At 36.1% G+C, this 22,293-nt stretch overlaps 1 non-coding gene across 1 annotated transcript; it reads left to right on the forward strand.

Annotated features, from left to right (window-relative positions):
* Positions 1 to 14,842: 14,842 nt before the first annotated feature.
* LOC128287612 (small nucleolar RNA R71) lies at positions 14,843 to 14,949 on the forward strand. Its single transcript, XR_008278311.1, has one exon. It is a non-coding gene; the product is annotated as a small nucleolar RNA R71 (small nucleolar RNA).
* The last annotated feature ends 7,344 nt before the right edge of the window (positions 14,950 to 22,293 follow it).

The raw sequence follows: 22,293 nt of genomic DNA on the forward strand, positions 1-22,293 counted from the left end.
ATCATCCAATTAAGTCCTAGATACTGTAACACCCCTCACCAGTTCCGGTCACAGGAACCAAACAATTAAATGTTACGAATAAGTACAATCCAATACGAACAATATATAATTTAAAAAAAATCAGTTTATTATAATTAATTCATACATAATGTGTTTACACATAATTCTCGTAATTATACACTATGCAACATAGCAAATTGAATTCAATAAAGACCTATTTGAAATAGTCTAAGCATAATATGGATTTGAAAAATGAAATTTCAAAATCTTAAAATTGGTATCGATAATTCATAGTAGGTATCAATACTGCTTTGGTACCTTATGAAAATTTGATACCAAGTTATGATTCTGTTTATTACCTCAAAACATAAGTATCGATATTTATTATGTGGTATCGATATTTTATGAAAAAGTATCGATACTCAAATAAAAATCGATACCATTTTAGCATTTTGTTTGTTTTAAAACTATTCATATGGTCAAGTATCGATGCCAAATGTCAAAGTATCAATACCTAACATCAAAATGGTAAAATCTCATCCCTTTATAAGTTCATTTCATATCAAATTCGCAAACCAAACCAAACAAAACACAACAATAGCATCTACATATCTAACCAATATGCCTCAAATGACACCTCAATTAACCATTCAAACAAATTAATGCAACAAACCATTCAACCATTCATTCATACTAAATTTCCATATTGAACTAATAACCTAACTACCTAAGTCACCAAATATAAAACTAAGCACATGTAAATCTTCTAGTTAAGCTAACAATACCAAAATATAATTTAAACATCAACCACATGAATAAATACACTTAATATTCAAAATGTCGTCACGTTACCAACACAAACTATCAACCAAAAGACCTCCTAGGTACATACCATAACAAAGTAGAAGCATCACCACACTTGAGACCAAGATCATAGTTGGACAAGTCGACAACAAACTGAAATATTCCTAACCTACGCACGGAACACAAAACCACACACTAAGCATATCTTAATTCTATTTCTATAATCCAAACATTAAGTATAATATAAAACATTAAGAAATATAATTATGGAATAAAAATGACATGTAAGATTATCAAATCTATTAACAAATGTATATAAAATCATTTCCATATCAAAGTCTAATTTCAAAACTCATGGAACATAACATATTAATGTTCCCATTTCAATCCATATATTATACTTTCACTTCATTTCTTATTTCTTTTTCTTTTCATATTTCTCGAATAATATCAATTTATATACGTTATTTCATTCTTTATATCCATATTAACAAGACTCAGACTTGGACGGATTCATGGAGCCAACCAACACACTAATTTGGCACCCAGTGCCTCATCGGATAATTCTAAAGCAAATAATTGTGCTCAACGCTATAATAAGTTGACACACAGTGTTTCATTGGTTAAACATAAGCAAACTGGCACCCAGTGCCTCATCAACTCATAGTCGAAGTAACCCTGAACACTTCCTATCATATAGCATACCATCTATATTTGACCTAGCCTAAACAGTTAATAGGGTTTTCATTTTATATTTTAATACGAACAATGTCTCAATGTCATATATTTTATTAACATGAGTGCATTTATTCAACTTTATAAAACCAAAATTTCCACAAAACATATATTCAATTCATACATTCATAAGATGCATATATTTCTCAAATATACATAATTGAATCATTTTCATTATCAAATTATTCAAATAAACCCAATTGAACAAGAATTCACCTCAAATACTTACTATGCGCAAACAAATCAAAATGCAGTAATTTATAAATTAGTTCGGATTATAGAAACACAAATTGTAAACTCTGAGCTATTCATCAACGACCTTGTCTTTTCCCTTCTTTTTCGAGAAATCCAGGTCAATGTTAGCTACGGAATAAAACAAATAACACATTTCATCACACAACTAATTTCACATTCAATTGTTAATTTATGTAACTTTTGCACTTTATGTAACGCCCCAGTTTTTGGGGTTAGAAGTTTTGGGATTTGTTGGTAGGATCAGTGGCTAGATGAGCATTTGAGTGTGTTTTCGCATTTTTGTAACACCCCTTACCCGTATTCTGAACTGGAATAGAGTTCGAGGCATTACCGATGTAAGCATGCCCGGGGCATCCTCGAATGCAAATCAAGAACTAATCGAGCTTTCAAAAGGCCCCGTGACTCGAGCTCGAACCAAACAATTTCAAGGCGTTTTATCAGCCTTGGTGATGCGTATTTGGGATGATATCAAGGTCCATGACGTTGAAGGAGCTAAGGACAATGCCTTGAAGACTCCATGCACCCTTTTGCAATCCGATTTCAGCTCCTCTCCAGCTCCCCATGCGCCATTCAGCTTCAATCAGCTCACTTGAGCTCGATTTAGCTCACTTGAGCTCGAATTTAGCTCATTTCAGCTCATTTCTTCTTCATTTTAATAAACTAAGTTTCGATTTTATTTTTAACTAAGTTTGCTACAGCTCATGCCGAATTCCCTAGCTCAACTTAGCTCACTAAGTGCTTTTAACTATTTGAGCTAGCCGAATTTAATAGTTGACTTATAATTAATATGTCTGAATTTAGTTATTGTCATTAAGTTGTTTAGTTAATATTCTTAATTATGATTATATGAATAATTATTTTATTTAATTATGTTATTTAATTATGTAGGTTAGCCGAATGTGGAGGTTCATTCGTGACAAGGTGCATGTATGGGAATGTTCATTGAACGAGAAGATACATGCATATTTCGGTTCAATGTTTGGAAGCCTTACATTCATGTACATGGAGGGTTAATGAATATTGAAAGATACATCTTCCTTGGACGGCACACATGCATGAATGGAGGACAATTAATGCAAGTGTATGTACGGCTAGGTTCAAGCCTCCTTCCAAGTTCCATGTACACCGATGCACGGGAGGACCCTTGGAGTTTCTAAGCACCTATTCGCCAAGAGACACCTCTTGGAAGTTTCATGCACCCTTGGCGAACCTAGACAACCCGTTGAGCTCCCAAAGGTGCACATTCATTCAAGTGATTAAAGCTCATACATGAAGTCTGTCAAACACCATCCCCATCACCGAATCAAGACTAGTTACTTAATGTTTTCATTCTAGAACATTCTAGTTAATTCATGACCGAATTTGCTTAGTCTTTAAGCTAGCTAGTTTGTCCATTCGGTTACTACATGATTGCCTATAAATAGTTTGTTGATTTCATTGTAAAAGGACTTTTGTCAATTTGTTTTAATGAACATTGTTCTTGTGAGGTTGCTTCCTCTCATATCTCGTACAAGTTTCGAAGACTTATCTAGCTTGTACTAGTGGCGTCAATCATCCTTGTTTGAACTTATCACCAATCTTGGTGTGGCGTTCACCTATCCTTCTATTCATCATTTTCACCTTAACAATATAGGAACCGGGGTGACACTATCTAGTGTTGAATCATTCCTAACGTTAAGCTCGTTTTCCATCCCCATCCTTTGGGTTTCTTTTTTGTTATCACCAAACTGAGCTAACCATCCAACATCCACCTTTGCTAATCATAGCCGAACCTAATACTAAACTTACCCTTCTTTGAAACCTTCCGCTTATCCAAACCTATCTTTTCACTTCTATTTCTAAGATTCGAGGCACGAACGACTCTCTCGTCTACGATCGGGCAACTAAGTGAATTTGACTCAACCACCTGAGCCGGATCACATCATTACCAGACTTACATCATAACATTTAAACACATTCGAATCATACATTTTATATACAATTTAAAACCTTTATCATTCACAATCATATTGTCCCTTACTAGGCTCATCATAGCCTTAAAACATACTCAAAAGAGGTTCGGGATTAAACCGATGACAGTTGAAACTTTTTGGAAACTTAGAAAATTTTCATCTCTGTAGGGGTCGTGTCACTCACACGGCCAAGTGACATGCCCGTGTCCCAGGCCGTGTGGAAATAGGGCATGAATACTGACTTGGGTCACACGACCGGCCACATGCCCATGTGCCAGTTCGTGTGCCTTATATAGCCACAAGACATACCCTGTGTCTAGGTCGTGTCAAGTCTGTAGGGTATACTGACTTAATTCGAGAAGCTACCTAGGGGATACACTGCCGTGTGCCAAGGCTATGTGACACACACGGTCAAGCCACACGCCCGTGTGCTCAGCCGTGTTGAATGAAAATAGGCTTGGTTAAAGCCACACTTCTCACCCTTCACAAACATTCCTAAATACCACACTTCATGCCATTTCAAAACACACTTAGGCAATTACAACATGGAAAACTCATATACAAATCAAAACATTGTATCACAAACCAAATCACTACTCAAAATTCAATCTTAAACATATCCAAAACAACATATCATTATAAAAAATTTTACATATCTTCCTTGTGTATTATTCTCAATCTTTCATCACCTAAATCATGCTTCTCAAACATATCAATTCATTATTTATATACACAAAAGCATTATAAACATCACATATGTCATTTATCAAACATATACTTTAGGCCAACTTAAATGGCCAATACACGCCAACCTTTATAAGCCAAATCACATGGCTAAAATCACAACAAAATATAGCATCTTAACACTAGCCTTACATGCCATAAACCAAGCCTCAAAGTGTAAAAATATCGTAATTCAATAACCGGATAGTGTGATATGATCTCTGTTGACTTCCAACCTGAGAAAACATTTGAAACACTACAAAACATAAAAAAAATAACACAAAGTAAGCTTCACAGCTTAGTAAGTTCGTATATGAGTCTAAAATGATCATAACATTCATATAACAGTTTCGAATTAGATAAATCTTTAACAATTAAAGCATCAATTCATGAACTAATTTCAAATTATTCATGTCCTCATTCATAAGTTTTCAACTTCATATAATCGACAATCATATACACAAGTTCAAAAATCGTATTATAACATCACAAACACGAAATATCCATATGGCTGAATATAGATGGTCTTGTACACATATATTCACAAACCAAATTCTAAAATATTCATATCATTTTATCATCAAACCGAATACACATTCCATAATCACATATATACTTCATTTGCATCACACATTATTTGTAATAAATCATCATGTTACTTACTTAACTTATATTAAATATATAATAAGTTTATTCATACCTGGCCATTTAGCTCGTTTACTGAATTCAAATACCACATCAGCATGAATTCTTTTAAGCATAAACTTTTAATAATTCACTAGCATAAAGCCTATTAGGCATAAGCTTGAATTACACACCGGCTAAGGCCTGCTAGACTTAAAGTCTGGTTTTATATTCACCAGCAATAAGCCTGCTAGGCATAAAGCCCGATTACATTCACCAGCACAATGTTTGCTAGGCTTAAAGCCTGAATATCACTATTATAAAACTGTTTTGTACACAATTCATATAACAAAAACTTCAGATATTTCATATCGACCATTCGAACTTTTAATGATATAACTTAGTCAATTAAACTCAAATACAGTATTTCTATTTTTAAACACATTCGACTAGCTCTTTTATGAATATATAGATTCCAAAACAGTATATTAAACCAAGTCACATTCAATATAAATGATGTTTAATTGCTTAAAGACTTACACTTTCTTTCTCGACTTGACTTTACCCGTTGAACCATTCTGAATCGTTAAGGATACACGATAATCACATATAGCTCGTACAATGTCATATCCTAGATATGGTCTTACATGTTATCATATATCGATACCACTGTCCCACACAAGGCCTTACACGAAGTCACATCTCGGTAACCTAATGTCATGACATTTGTATCCTATACTATTCTTAAAGTTCGTACGGGCTTTCGGATGTCATGACTTTGTTGATTCTTGCTCATATTAAATCATTTGATATTCATGACAATTAAATGATAATAAAAAAGTATTTATAACACAATTTAAATACGTTTATTAGCATACGAACTTACCTGGCTAAGTTGTAGAGATACCAAAGTTCAGGGGCATTTTGGTAATTTTCTCGTTTTCCTTGATTTTCCACCTGATCTTGATCTAAATTAATAATTTCATTCAATACATTAATTTAGACAGTAAAAAACTTCATTTCATGCAATTTGGTCATTTTTGACATTTTTACAAAATTGCCCCTAAAGTTTTACTTTTATTCAATTTAGTCCCTAAGCTCAAAACATGCATATTAACCATTTTTAACCATAGTTAAGCTTAGACGAATTTTCATGATATCAAAACAGTCCATAAATCACTTTATGGAAAAATTATATTTTTGCCCCTAATATTTCAACTTCTTTACAATTTAGTCCCTATATCATAAAAATGCAAATTCATGAAATTGAGTACAATCCTACTATAGCCGAATATCACCAATGTCCCTAGCAGCCCACGCATTTTAGTTATTCACACTTTTACCACACAATTTATCATATTTCACAATTTAGTCCAAAATTGACATTTTTACTAAAATTCACTTAACAAAACTCATTAATATAACATCAAAGATTTATTTTCTATCATTAAACATCAAGATACTCAAACATTCAATAATGGCATCATCCAAATACTTTAATAATTTTGAAATCGGAGATACGGGCTAGCTAGATTACGAAGCAGCGATCTCAAAAACGTAAAAATTATAAAAACCGAGACGAAACGGGCTTACATGCATGAAGATGAATGGCCGAAACTTAAAAGAACAACCATGGCTTTCTTTTCTTTCATATTCGGCTGAAAGAGATGAACTTTTCATGCATTTTCATGTTTTATTTATTTAATTAACCTTTAATAACCTATTTACAATTTTACCCTTAATGTAAAACCACTAAAATATTTCATGCATGACCAAACATCTCCACTCACAATTCAAATGGTTTAATTACCATTTGAGGACCTTCACTTTAAAAGCCAAAGCCAAACAACACCTTTTTCTACTAGCAAGCAACTTTTGCGTTTTACGCGATTTAGTCCTTTTTGCTTAATTAACTATCGAAACGATAAAATTTTTCAATGAAACTTTAATACCATCTTATTGCCACTCCGTAAATATTTATAAAAATATTTATGACTCAATTGATAGAAAGGAGGTCCCAATGCCTCATTTTCTAAACGCACTTGACCTTAGGGTCATACCACTTGAACTTAATAAATCGCTTATAAAATAAAAATCACAATATCAAAAACATTTTTAAAATCACAATTAACTCGTAAATATTAAATATAATATTTACAAACCTAGTCATCAAATTTGGTGGCACCGAAACCACTATTCTGATTAACCCTAAAAATGAGCTATTACAACTCTCCCCCTCTTAGGGATTTTTGTCTCCGAAAATCTTATCGCGAATAGATTAATGATTTGCTTTCACTAGCCTCATCAATTTCTCACACAGCCTCAGATTTCTCGACTTTTTAATCTCACGAGCTAAGATTCTGATCTGTTGAGCGCGTTATTTCGTGATAGGTTTTAAATATTTATAATTAATCGTTCTTGAAACTAACTATTATCGCGATGTAGGCAAGTGTACCTATTGAACAGTAGTATAGTTTTAGCAAGACCGGATTGTCGAACCCAAGGGAACTAAAAGTACTAGTAATGATTGTCTTTTTATTATCTAGCCTAATAATAAAGAGGTTTTTGTTTTAACTAACTAATTATCTAAACTAAGAATTCACAGAGAATAGAATTGGGGAATTGCTTTTGGAAAAATCGATTGAATTAAGACAATACTTGAAGAAAAATCCACCTAGACTGTACTTGTTATTCTGGCTCCGAATCGGACGATTTATTCATTTAACTTGTTTCGTAGAGATCCCTAAGTTATGTTATTATCCCTATTCAAGACTAATAACATCTAATCCCTAGATTAAATAATTGAGACCTTTCTCTAATTAACACCCTAGGGTTGTATTAACTCAATCTATAGATCCCCTTATTAGGTTTCACCCTAATCCGGCAAAATCTTATCACCCTATGTCTAGGCGCACAATCAACTCCGCTTAATTATGACAAATGTACTCTTAGAATGGGTCTATTCCTCCTCTAAATAAGAGCTTATCTTGAATCAGTATCCTGGGATATCAAAACAAGAATTAAGAATACATAATTAAGAACAAGTTAAATATTTATCATACAATTGAGAAAATAATAACAAGATTCGTCTTAGGTTTCATTCCCCTTAGGTATTTAGGGGATTTAGTTCATAACTAAAAAGGAAAACATCTCAGAATAATAAAAAATACAAAACATAAAGAAAACCCAAAACTCCTAAAGGGGAAATTTAGGAGAGATCTTCAGTCTTGATGGTGAATCCGGCTTCTGAGATGGATCAATCGGCTTCCTTGGAGTAATTCCTTACTCCCTATTCTGTGCCACCTTTTTCTTCCTCCTCTAGGGTGTATTTATAGGCTTTGGAATGCCTAAGAGCCCTCAAAATTAGCCTTTTCTGAATTGGACTCAACTTGGGCTCAGTAGGGACACGCCCGTGTAACACGCCCTTGTACGATTACTTCAGGCCGTGCTCGAGCCTGCCAAATTGACACGGCCGTGTGGTCTGCCGTGTGAAGAGGTCCAGGCCATGTTGATTTCGTACTCTGGCCCATTTTCTCCGATTTTGGCTCGTTTCTCATTCCTTTCGCTCTCATATACTCTCCTAAGTATAAAACATGAAATTAAAGCATTAGGAGCATCGAATTCACCCATTCTAATAGGAAATCATTCATAAAATGCATTAAACATGGGGTGAAAATATGTATAAATTATGGTTTATCAAATACCCCCACACTTAAGCATTTGCTTGTCCTCAAGCAAAATTCTCAACTCATAATCAAAATAAATTCTTCTCAACTTATAATTTCTATCGATAATATCTCAAAATAATTCATAAGTAATCATACATTGAGAATTCAACTAAAAGAACATAAAAATTTCAAACATTCCAAGTTGATCATTTTCTCTTGAAAACATAGGTGTCTCTCCTCATTTAAGTAATTACCTTTGATTCGAAATATCATAGAGTTTCACATCCTTACTAAAGATTCACTCAAATCAGTCGAGGTGTTTTAAGGACAATAAATGAAGCACTTAATAATCAATAATGAAAAGTCATTACCATAGGCTTGCATGAAAATCAAATCTCCACCACTGATAAATTGAGATGAAACATCAATCAAAAGGTCTTTAGAGGGTTGTAATGAAGCTTGGTTAGGGGGTGTGGTCACAACCTGAAAGAAAGGGTTAGAATCAAGATTGAATTAAAAAATTGCCTAACTAGAAAAAGAGTTAATCATCACTTGCGTACAACAGAGCTTCTTCTCAGAATATGGAATTACTAATGTGTATACATAGTTGTTGTTTTTTTTTAAGAACAAGTTAAGTAACATAGACTAACTTATTACATACAAGACATAGCTAAGCAATTTACTCAACTTAAATCTCGACAAAAATAAGGATCAAATTAATTTAGGGGATTTCAACAATAATGGGTTGAGGGTTAATATTAAGGGTAATACAAGAAATGGCTTGTTAAGCTCAAGGTGGTTTACTAGGGGTTAATCGTGGAGGTAGGCTTTTCATGGCATGAGTGGGTTAATCTTAAGTGCCTTAATCATTTTGACATATCAAATCAAATGGTGTGGTCTTGACATGCATAATCAAGCAAGTTCTAGAATAATAGTTCAATACTGACGCACTCAAAGCAATAATAAAAGTGAGCATGAAAGAATTAATAGATGCTCAAAAGGCTCAAAAATATCACAAAAATTATGGCTTTTTGATGTTTAAAACTTGTGAATTCCAACTCAAAGTAATACCTAAACTTTGGAGAAACAACCTAAGATTTTAAATTCTTAAAAATCAACTTATCATGCTTGATTCTCTAATGTCTTTAAGTTTAAACAATCAATGCATAAATGCCTATGTTTTAATTCAAGATATATCAACAAAAATAAAAAATCAATCAAAATTTATCCTAAATATGATATGAGAGCTTTTCAAGAGAACAAGGTAGTCATTCAAGGATTTTTCTGATAATGAAATAAACACCCCCCACACTTAAGATGTACATTACCCTCAATGTACAAAGATAGATATTAGAGTATAAATAAGATAAGGAGAGAAGTGAAACTTCCTGTATGATAAATTCCTCGAACTGGAGTTTTGGAGAGTAATCGGTTTGAGAGTGGAGGAGGATACTCCGGCGGTCGTAGAGGTTCATTAGTCCATAAGTCCTGTGCCAAAAGAATATTATATCTAGTGGTAGCTATGGTCGTGGTCGATCAGGACATGGCAGTCATGAAGAACCTTTCCCGGTGGAGTTGTTAGTTCCTATGCGATGATGAGCTTAAGAGCTCTATATAACTATGATAAAATTAGGAAATTTTTAGGGACTATTAGGAAGAATAGTTACTCATAAAGAAATAACCTAATTAAAAATAAAATTATAAAATCTAATAATAAAAATAAAAAGTAGTTTTAATAAAAATTAAAAACATAAAATAATAAATAAATGTTTTTAAACATCTTCATCGCTGGATGGTTCGCGAGGTGGGTCTGGCGATGAGATGTGGAGGTGCTGACAAATCTACTGTAGAGTAGCATCAATGTTGTCAAATTGTTGAAAGCACTGCTACTCGAATCTAGTGAGGCGCTCAAAGATGTCAGCATATGAAGTCGCCGCATGAACTGGACGAGAGGGTGGTAGTGGCTGAGTCGGTAGGTCCTTGTGCTGTGGACGGACATCATCAAGAATGTCCTTGTAGGCTTCCTCATCAGTAGATTGGGTGAGACGATATTGATAAGGGTAGGTTATTTGGCGCCTCTCGATCATTCTCATGCTAAGCATGCTCGAGATACCTTGTGGAGACATCTGGCCGATGAGGGTAAGGGATGATTCTTGAGCCGTAGTGCTGAGGAGCCCGAAGTGTCGAGCCAACCGAGTAACATAGGGGCCAATGGAGATGACCCCATCTTATGCCACTCCGTCTGGTGCTAAATCACAAGGGCGATGAAATAGTCAAGATCAATGACGTGCCCATGCGACATACACCATAAGAAGTAGGCGTCGTGAGTGTTGACGACGCCAGTGCTCTCTCGCCTCCCTATAATCGTGTGAGCCAAAATGGTGTGTAGGTACCTCAGAGATGGTGGGAGAACTGATGCCTTGGAGCGGTAAGGATTGTAGGAGGCTGCGCTAGGGGCCAAAATGTGCCAGCACTTCGAGGGAGAGAAATGTATGTGGCGAGTGAGAGCATTTAGTTCATTCTCCTCCTTGAACTCCTCCCTATATAAGCCCAGTGCAGCACTGAACTCTGGGACGCTTAGCTGGCGGACTAACCTGCCTAGGCAAAATTGGACCGTGCTGGGATCATCGTAATTCGTTATTACTATCTAAAGATGGAACATTGAACATAGTTCCATCGTGAGCTCGAGGTATGTTGGTTCGATGATCCCAAAGAACAGCTCCCAAGGGTCGGTGGTTAGGAGGGCCTGAATCACATCAGCCAACTGAACTTGTTCTACGGCAGCACAATCAATGCAGCAGCCCACAATTAAAGGTCGGGCCCAAAGTATTTGGAAAAGCTCTTCTTGGGGCCCTCGGGAGAACTGTAGGAGAGGGTGACGAATTTTCATGGTTGGACCCGCGGAAGATGATGCTTCCTTCCTCTTCTTCAAAGTAGGTACGTCAGTTTTCTTTCCTCGTGAAGATGACATGGTACCTGCAATCAAGAACCATTAATTCATTTTGAGGAATGATCAAAGTAAAATGAAGATAATTTGTAAATAACAATCATAATTTCAGTAACTACTAAGACTAACAAGTTAATCAAAGCAATCAATTGTATGGCATAAAAATGGCAACGAATTTCATGGAATGCAATATGTGTGACGGATGAAAAATGTTAACACTAAAGGCATGAGTATATATATTGTTCTAATCATGAATATTTACTTCTAGTTAATCAAATAAAGTAGAGAAATCATATAATGAGTAAAAATTTTAACATGAAAAAGATAATAACTATTCTAGATATAACATTTGTATGATAAAAATAAGAAAGGAACATGAAAAATTGCATGTTATTATGATAAATAGCCCTAGAAATTAGTAAGAATAAACGAGAAAAGAGTGAACAAACGCTAGAAAAAGGAGAATGGGCGTCAAAAATGGAGTTAGAGGCGGCACACAGGCGTGGCAAGGAGGCCGTGTGGAATTGCAGCGGCTAGGGTTAGGGTTTTTGAGTGGGGGAAGACAATGAATAGTGCAGGGTATTTATAGATTTTGGGGCACATGGCCAGGTAACAGGCCCTTGTTCCCCAATTTCAGCCCGTGTGATTCGCGAATTTTGAATTTGGGCTCGTCTGACATTTAGTACACGCCCGTGTTTCTTGGGCGTGTAGGTGCACATGGCCGTGTCGCACGGTCGTGTCTAACATTGTTCACTTCTCCCACGCCTGTCTATTCAAACCCACGCCTTTATCAATCTAACAGGTTCGACCACGAGCGTGTCGCACGCCCATGCTGTTTTAACAAGTTCACCCACGGTTCTTCGACACGGGCGTGTCTCACCCCCGTGTTGTTTTGGAAGGTTCAACCACGGCCATGTCGCACGGCCGTGGCGTTTTATCGCAGCTCGTGTTTGGGAAAAATTATTGTCCTATTGTCACACGGCCCTAAGCACGCCCGTGCTCTTGGCCGTGTCCCTGTGGAAAACCTGTATTCAAGCGTTCAGTTAGTAAGTTAGATGTTGAAGACTAAATTCTAAAAAAGTTAATACAGTTAGTGCTCGGGTTGCCTTTCGAGAAGCGCTTATTTATAGTCTAAGCTCGACTTACTTCTCCTTTGAATGATCATGGTGGTTTGAGGAGTTTATGCTCCTCATTCCTGCCATTAATCTCATCAAAATAAGGTTTTAAATGGGTGTTGTTTACCTTAAAAGTGCCGAACTTGGGATGACTCACCTCGACCGTACCGAATGGGAAAATGCAGAGTACCGTAAGAGGGATTTCTTCATTCAATGTGGTAGCGACAATGTGGGGATATGTGGCATCTAATAAGACTCTATCTCTAACCTTAAGTTGATTTGGAAAGGGACTGAGCTTGTTCTGTCATAGATTCGGTTTGTCAAGTGTTCTCAGTTTATGCATCCGCCATTCATCTAGCTCCTCGATTTGTAGCCTTCAATCTTCATGAATGGGTCCTCTACTATTTCTTGAGAATAGTTCATGTACTTCCTTCAAACTCATTTCCTGTAAAGTAGGTTGCACCATATTGTTAGTTTTAGTAGAATGGTTTAGACGATCACCTTCAATTTCCATTGTGTTGCCAGAATTGCGAGCTTGAAGGGTGATTGTTTCGTCTCCCACACGGAGTGTGAGTTCACCTGTGCCAACATCAATAATTGTTTTAGCAGTTGCTAAAAAGGGCCTTCCTAGAATTAAAGGAGTGTTGCTATCCTCCTCTATATCTAGAACAATGAAGTCAACGGGAAATATAAATTTATCAATTTTAACTAGCACATCTTTAATAATACCCCTAGCAAATCTTATAGTTTTATCTGCTAATTGAATGCTCATCCTAGTCTGTTTAGGTTTCTCGAGACCTAATTGTTTGAACATTTTGTAAGACATGACGTTAATACGAGCCCTCAAATCAGCTAATGCATTATTAACATCTAAACTACCAATTAAGCAAGGAATTGTAAAACTCCCTGGATCTTTAAGTTTGTTGGGTAGTTTATTTTGGAGAATAGCTGAGCAAACTGCGTTGAGCTCCACATGCGATGCCTCTTCCATCTTCCGCTTATTTGCTAAAAGCTCCTTTAAAAATTTCATTGCGTTTGGCATCTGTGATAGAGCTTCAATAAACGGTAAGTTAATATGTAAATTTTTTAAGAGTTTAAGGAATTTACCAAATTGTTCATCTGAGCAGTCTTTCCTTGTCGTGTTGGGGTATGGCACACGAGATTTATATTCGACATTTATCGATTTAATTTTATTGTGATCTACCTCACCTTGACCTTTGCTTACCACAGTTTCTTGCCTTGGTTTTGGCTCAGGCTCAACAAATCCTTCTTCATCTTGAACGTTAATCGCGTTGAGCTGTTCCCTTGGGTTCAGTTCAGTATTACTTGGCAAGCTCCCTTGTTGTCATTCGAAGATTAGTTTAGAAAGCTGGCCTATCTGAGTTTCAAGCCCTTGGATCGACGCTTGTTGATTTTTAAGTGCTGTCTCGTTGTTTTGGAAACAAGTTTTCGACATTGAGATAAACTTTGTGAGCATCTCTTCAAGGTTCGGCTTCTTTTCCTGTTGATAGGGTGGCTGTTGGTAGCCCGAAGGTGGTTCTCTGATTTCCTTGGCCTCCCCATTAGAAATTTGGGTGGTTCCTCCAACCTGCATTATAAGTGTTACTATATGGATTGTTTTGAGGTCGAGGATTATTACCCATGTAATTTAATTGCTCGTTATCCATGTTGTGGCCATAAGGTTGGTATTCTGAATGGCTTGTTCCACCTCCACTTGCTTCGTACTGCATTACTGGGTGAACCTGTGAAGAACTAAGAAAACCATCAATTTTCTTATTCAAGAGTTCTACCTGATTAGAGAGCATGGTGATCGAATCGACGTTATAAACACCGGCTGTTTTTGTTGGTTTTGTCCTCATGACTTGCCACTGATAGTTATTCAATGACATCTCCTCTATGAACTCATAAGCATCTTTAGGTGTTTTATTATTGATGGTTTCGCTAGCAGCTGCGTCAACTATTTGCCAAATCGAAGGATTCGGGCCATTATGGAATGTTTGAACCTAAAGCCAAAATGGTAACCTATGGTGAGGGCACCTTCTCAAAAGGTCCTTGTATCTCTCCCATGCATCGTAGAGTGTTTCTAAATCCATTTGCACAAAAGAAGAGATATCATTACATAATTTAGCCGTTTTAGTCGGCGAAAAATATTTTAGTAAAAATTTTTCGGTTATTTGTTCCCAAGTAGTAATTGACCCTCATGGTAACGAGTTCAACCACTGTTTAGCTTTGTTTCTCAATGAGAAAGGGAATAACCAAAGACGAATGACATCTTCAGAAATGCCATTAATTTTAAATGTATCACATAGTTCCAAAAAGTTTGCTAAGTGAGCGTTGGGATCTTCATCCTGCAAACCATCAAACTGAACAAATTGTTGTATCATTTGAATAGGTTAGGTTTTAGTTCAAAAGTAATTGCAGCTACAGCAGGTCTAACTATGCTCAATTCAGTTCCTGTTAAAGAAGGTTTAGCATAATCATACATAGTGCGTGGAGCAGGATTTTGATTCACCGCAATTGCAGGAGGTAGCTGATTGTCTTGGTTTTCAACCATCTCTACGGTTGGGGTTTGAGTATCGTTCTCTGGCTCGTTCTCTGTGTATCTTAAGCTTCACCTTATTTCTCTTTGGTTTCTGCGAACTGTATGATCGATTTCTTTGTCAAAAAGTAGTGGTCCTGACGGGTTTTTTCTAGTTATAAACTATAAAAACCTGTCAGAAGAAAGAAAAATAAAATTAGTAAATTAGAATAAAATTAAAAATAAAATTAGATTGTAAGAAAAATAAATGGCTAAAGTAATAAAAATTAAGTGTTCCTAATATTTTAGATTCCCCGGCAACGGCGCCAAAAACTTGGTCGCATTAATTCGTGATAGGTTTTAAATATTTATAATTAATCGTTCTTGAAACTAACTATTATCGCGATGTGGGCAAGTGTACCTATCGAACAGTAGTATAGTTTTAGCAAGACCGGATTGTCGAACCCAAGGGAACTAAAAGTACTAGTAATGATTGTCTTTTTATTATCTAGCCTAAGAATAAAGAGGTTTTTGTTTTAACTAACTAATTATCTAAACTAAGAATTCACAGAGAATAGAATTGGGGAATTTCTTTTGGGAAAATCGATTAAATTAAGACAATACCTAAGAAAAAATCCACCTAGACTGTACTTGTTATTCTGGCTCCGAATCGGACGATTTATTCATTTAACTTATTCCGTAAAGATCCCTAAGTTATGTTATTATCCCTATTCAAGACTAATAACATCTAATCCCTAGATTGAATAATTGAGACCTTTCTCTAATTAACACCCGAGGGTTGCATTAACTCGATCTATGGATCCTCTTATTAGGTTTCACCCTAATCCGGCAAAATCTTGTCACCCTATGTCTAGGGGCGCAATCAACTCCGGTTAATTATGACAAATGTACTCTTAGACAGGGTCTATTCCTCCTCTGAATAAGAGCTTATCTTGAATCAGTATCCTGGGATATCAAAACATGAATTAAGAATACATAATTAAGAACAAGTTAAATATTTATCATACAATTGAGAAAATAATAACAAGATTCATCTTAGGTATTTAGGGGATTTAGTTCATAACTAAAAAGGAAAACATCTCAGAATAATAAAGAATACAAAACATAAAGAAAACTTAAAACTCTTGAAGGGGAAATTTAGGAGAGATATTCAATCTTGATGGTGAATTCGGCTTCTGAGATGGATCAATCGGCTTCCTTGGAGTAATTCCTTACTCCCTATTCCGTGCCCCCTTTTTCTTCCTCTTCTAGAGTGTATGTATAGGCTTTGGAATGCCTAAGATCCCTCAAAATTAGCCTTTCTCGAATTGGACTCAACTTGGGCTCAGTAGGGACACGCCCGTGTAACACGCCCATGTGCGATTACTTCAGGCCGTGCTCGAGCCTGCCAAATTGACACGGCCGTGTGGTTTACCCGTGTGAAGAGGTCCAGGCCGTGTTGATTTCATACTCTGGCCCATTTTCTCCAGTTTTGGCTCGTTCCTCGTTCCTTTCGCTCTCCTATGCTCTCCTAAGTATAAAAGATGAATTTGAAGCATTAGGAGCATCGAATTCACCAATTCTAATAGGAAATCATTCATAAAATGCGTTAAACATGGGGTAAAAATATGTATAAATTACGGTTTATCATTTGTTCTTTGTTATACATCCTAACAAGCTGAGTTTCTACTTCTATAAGAGATATTATAGAAAAAAGGATCTTATCTGTATCATCACATCATATAATTAAGAACACATTTACAGGTCTTCTCTAGTTCTGACAATAATCTCATCCGTCAGATGAATCGTGAACTCAACTTTTCTTTATAGCTAAGTCACGAAATTCTATTCCCACTATTATACTTTCACAAATACTCAGTTTTCTAACTGAAATTCAATACTTTTACGTATCAAGCCCGCATATGTTTTCTGCTAATCTGAAACTGCTTTTAGATTGTCAGGAATTACTTTCATTTCTCTTCATTCTTTCTAATCACATCTACCCTGGAATTCTTTTTATCAAAATTCAATTCAATACAACAAAGTTCAGTAATTGTAACCATACCATACTCATACAATGCTATTTTAATATTCTTCTCATAACTATTAGTATACGCAACCTAACCAACAATAAATGTCTTTCTCAGTTGCTTTCAAGTTCTATAACACAGTAGCAAAATATAGTTTCATAAATTTGAATCACTTCTTATATTAACTATCACATTAAGGATAGTAAATGGTGTTGCAAAGCAATTCCATACCCAAAGCTCACAATTGTTGTAAAATTTCTAGATTCCTCGGTACACAAACTTTATCTCGACACAACAAATGATTGCCGGTTCTAATCTGAAATTCTGAATTGGAAATAAATTTACGTTGTACCCCTTTTTAACTTATAATTCACTGACACACCTCTTAGCCTCACAAATTTGCTGATTAAATATCAATTTAGTTTCTAGGTGTGACAGCCCTAAATTGACCCTGGTCGGAAAGTGGTTTCGGGACCACGAAACCGAGTCCTATAAGAAATTAAAAGTTATATTCCGTGTTTATAATGTGAGTAAATGCATGTGTGAAAGTTTCATGCATTAATTTGATCATTTTTATGTGAATTTATTAAAATGGACTTATATGAAACATTGTTGGAAAGTGATAGGTTAATCTTACAATGGTCTATTAGTACATGCATTCAAAAGGGTGGACTTGCATGTCAATTTCCCCACTTTGATAGTAGTGGCCGGCCATGACAATGAGGATAGACAAAATGTGATGGGTAAAACATATTATAAACATTTTGTGATAACATGTTGTGTTAAGAACAATAAAATATGAGGGGAGTGGGAGGAGAAACCAAAGTTGTTTCATCCTTGCTCCCCCATTTTGCCGTAACTAGATGAAAAAAAAAAGGTTGTATTCTTTGGTTCTTCTTGGCCGAAATGAAAAGAGGAAGAAGGGAGGAAAGCATTCGGTCATCTTAGGTTAATATTAAGGTATGTTAATGCTCTCTCATTGAAAATATTTGTATATTTGGAGTGGTCATCAAGTATAGAAGCTAGCTCATGGCAAATGTTTTTGTAAAGTTATGAAGATGACATTCGGTCATGGATGTTTGTATTCCTTTGATGTTGTTTTTGATGCTTTAGTGTATTGAGGGTTGATTATAGATGAGTTGAGCTTGGTAAAATTAAATGTTTGTGGCTTAATTGCTTAATGACAATCGGCTATGTTGAAATTGTAACACCCCGAACCCGAGACCATCGCCGGTGCCGGACACGAGGGGTTAACAAGCCAAGTTCACATGTTTTGCCCACCAATTTGACATTTCCAGTCAGGCAGGAAAACTGCGTCACCGTCGCCTTAAAAATCATATCTCGAGTTTCAAAACTCGGAAACTGGTTTCGTAAATTTTCCCTGAATTTAGACTCATATATCCATCCATGGATTTATTTATAGAATTTTTGGTTGGGCCAATTGGTACAGTTTATTAGTTAAAGTCACCCATGTTACAGGGATCGACTGCTCTGACCTTCGCGCGTTATAACTTGAATATCTCTCTGTACAGGGCTTTAATACTGGTGCCGTTTGTTTCTAATGAAACTAGACTCAAAATGGAATCTTTAAATATAAGGCATGACTCTTAATTCTTTCTGGATAATTTATAGTAAATTTTTAAAGTTGCGACAGGGGACCCAGAAACCGTTCTGGCCCTGTCTCACAATAGCTTTAATATCTCTTAACATGTAACTCCTATGACCATTTCGTTTCTTCCATATGAAAATAGACTCATCAAGGTTCATTTACATAGCTTATTCACTAATTAATACCATTCCTACAAATTTTGGTGATTTTTCACATTCACGTCACTGCAGCTGGCAGCATCTGTTTTTAAGGTAGGTCTTACCTATTTTGTAGTCTCCATGAACCAACTAGTCTTGCCATACATAGGTTCATATATGATCATTTTAACCATACCAATGGCTGATCATGTGAGCAACACTCCCATTTCCAATCCATAATCACATCATGACACCATATATATACATATAAACCACAAATAGTCTAAGTTCATGCTTCCTTTTACGAGCCATTTTCGCATGGCCGTATACATATACATCACCACATTTTAAACCAACAAGGGTAGTCCTATACATGCCATTTCAAAGTTCAACCAAAATTTATACCAAAATAGAGGCGTTGATAGTGTGGATGACTTGACTTTATTGATCCCGAATCCGATTGCTATCGAGCGAAATCTATAAAACAGAGAGCCAAAGTAACGGGTAAGCATTTTTATGCTTAGTAAGTCTCAAGGAATATAATCAACTCTAATTACAGCAATACATTCACATAGCCAAATGCATCATTTCATTAATACACATTCTTACTTCACACTTCATCATTATATACTTTCACAAAGTATCAATCAATTCAATAACTGAAATTCATTAGTCGATTGAGAGAATGTTGCTCAAACATGTCGACTTTCCGATGCACATATAAACGTACCTTATTCTTTGGGCTTTTCGAGTGTACTAATTGAATTTATTACAGCAACCAAAACTCACCTCCAGCCCAAGATTCTTGAATATAACGGATATAACCATGTGCACAAATGCCTTGGTCTTAGCCGGATAGAATGACTTCATACGAATGCCTTGGTCTTAGCCGGATGTAGCCACTAGCACAATTGCCTTGGTCTTAACCGGATGTAATTTCCAGCATAATTGTCTTGGGGCTTAGCCGGATATCATTCAATTTCTCATGCACACATACATCAATAATCATTGGACATACATATTTCATTTTCGTTACTAAGGCTCAAACACAATTATAATCATTAGCATAATTGCCTTCGGGACTTAGCCCGGGTATCATTCGAATACTCATACACACATAAATCAATAATCAATACATCCATATTTCATTCCACATAATTCAATTAAGGTCACTTCTTGAGGACTTACCTCGGATGTTGTCGAACGACTTTTATGGCTATTCGATCACTTTTTCCTTCCCCTTGTCCAATTGTGGCCCTCTTAGCTCTTGAGCTAATTCAAACAAATTCAATTTATTAAAACCTCATTGTGCTAGCTTATGGCCGAATATGACAAGGAGTTTAAATGGTCATATGGCCACTCTTTAGCTTGAATACACAATGGTCATGCACATTTTATACTACATCAAGCAAATCAATACAATTTATTCGAGCATCAAGGAAAAGCTAAGGCCTTCAATAGGCTACCCAAGGCCGAATATTCATGTACATGTTGAGGCCAATTATGCACTTAATACCTCACAAAACAGCATGCATTTTACTAGTTAATGCTTTGCATATTGTAGCTCAAAACTTATAATATAGCATCAAGCACTCATATGTCTGCTAGGCCAATGTGCTTGCAATTTCACAATCATTCTTCAACATCTTCTTCTTTAAACAAACATATTCATCACTTAGTTCATAACCAAAACATCATGTGCAAACATATATATACATATATGAGCATGGCGAATTTCAAGGTGTCCATAGCCATCCAAAACACAAATTTTAACTAACATGCAAGAAGCATGAACCATGCTCATGAATGCATCATGGCGAATATGGCAATCATGCTCCTTTCAACTTCAATCATGGTTAAACACAAAAAGAAAACTCAAAATCTTACTCAAGAGTAGACAATCCATCATTGCATGCATCATCATCAAGCTTCACACTTAGCATGCAATGGCTTTATCACCATAACAACTTTGGCCAAATACCATTTCCATGGCATAACAAAGATTTGAGCCATGGCTAACATGCACATCAAGTTAGCAACCAAAACATGCATGAAACTCCTAGCACAACCTCATACATACCTTAATCTTGATGCCAATTAGCCAAATCTCCTTCTAGATCTCTTCTAAACCAAGCATGAAGCAAAAATCCTCCCCTTTTCCCTTAGTATTTTCGCCAAGAAGTGAAAATGGATGAACACAACAAAATTTTTCTTCCTTCTTTCTCAACTCACGGCAAGGGGGCATCCAAGCTCATCATTCTCTTTTTTTTTTCATTTTTTTATGCTTATTTTTATTATAATACTTCCTACATGACTCACTAGCCAAACATGTTGGAAACATGTTTTCCCTTGCCCATCATACCCACCTTGGCCGGCCATTATAGTCAAATTTGGGGGAATTTGACATGCAAGGACAATATTTCCTAGTGTGCATCAATAGGCCACTTCAACATTTGCCTATCTCATTTCTAAGTTTTCTCACACAAGTCCTTTCTAGTGAAATTCACCTTTATAACACTAAATCAATCATCATAAAATGTCATACATGAGCACACACATATTATAGGTATCAAAATAAATTTTTAATTATTCTTATGCCTCGGTTTTGTGGTCCCAAACCACATTCCGCTAGGGTCTATTTTGGGCTGTCACAACTCTCCCCACTTAAGAAATTTTCGTCCCGAAAATCTTACCGTAAATAGGTTTGGATATCGCTCTTTCATAGAGTTCTCGGTCTCCCAAGTAGCTTCTTCTATCCCGTGCTTGAGCCATAACACTTTCACTAGCGGAACCCGCTTGTTTCGCAACTCTTTCACTTCTCGTGATAGGATACGAATCGGTTCTTCCTCATAACTCATATTAGCTTGAATTTCAATTTCTGATGGACTAATCACGTGCGATGGATCGGATCTATAGCGTCGAAGCATAGAAACATGAAAGACATCGTGAACCCTTTCGAGTTCAGGGGGCAAAATCAAACGATATGCCACTGGACCGACTCGCTCGGATATCTCATATGGCCCAATGAACCTCGGGCTCAACTTGCCCTTACGGTACCAACACGAGTATCTTTTTCCAAGGCGATACCTTGAGAAACACTTTATCACCCACGATACTCGATATCCTTACGCTTCAGATCCGCGTCGACTTCGACGATCGGAGGCTATCTTCGACTT

Source organism: Gossypium arboreum, chromosome 13, assembly GCF_025698485.1.
Source record: "Gossypium arboreum isolate Shixiya-1 chromosome 13, ASM2569848v2, whole genome shotgun sequence".
Classification (NCBI taxonomy): Eukaryota; Viridiplantae; Streptophyta; class Magnoliopsida; order Malvales; family Malvaceae; genus Gossypium; species Gossypium arboreum.